Source organism: Furipterus horrens, unplaced genomic scaffold (genome assembly GCF_987537825.1).
Source record: "Furipterus horrens unplaced genomic scaffold, mFurHor1.1.pri manual_scaffold_10, whole genome shotgun sequence".
Classification (NCBI taxonomy): domain Eukaryota; kingdom Metazoa; phylum Chordata; class Mammalia; order Chiroptera; family Furipteridae; genus Furipterus; species Furipterus horrens.
The window spans coordinates 1265005-1265715 of NW_028327180.1; positions in this window are offsets into that span (position 1 = coordinate 1265005).

Sequence of the window (711 nt, forward strand, 5' to 3'; positions counted from 1 at the left end):
GTTGTAACGTAAGGAATAGGACTCTTCTTCATTCTTCTCCATTGGGAGGAGGCAGAATTCACCCACCACATGTGACAAGGAGGTTGAAAAAAAATTTAAATGTGGGCAATTTAAAAATACAGACTTTCATCTGGGTGTAGAAAGCATGAGAGGCCATTGCTACCATTGAAAAAAATTAGAAAAAATACATTAACACAAAATGTGAAGGCCTCCAAGAGCTTGGTATGCAACATATTCTAAACTCAGTGGTGCTCAGAAAACACCTGTATGGAATCACATCAGAGAGACAAGCACTTCAGGTGGACGCGCTGAAGTTTGTTCTTTAACAACCCAAACCACTAGCTGTGTGAGGGCAGGGCTGTGCCTAACCTGATGTCAGAGGCCCTGACGTGAGCGGTCCACAGGAAAGAAAACAAGACTCGACCCGTCAGTCGGCAGCAAGTTCAAATTCCATTATCCCTGAGCTGAGACTGCCGAAGAGTCTAAGACCTTGGGCTTCATTCATCGATAGAAACATGTGACCCAGCACAATGGACAGGATACGTATAAATCAGAGGCTACTCAGTCAATGCTAATGTTGGCAGTTCATCGATGACTTTCATGCCCACATCGCAAGCCAAGTTCAGAGGATGGAAACTACAAAATCCCAACGCCCTGGGATCCCATTGCCTCCAGTTAGGAGGACTTCATGTAACATGCGGCCTTCGTGGG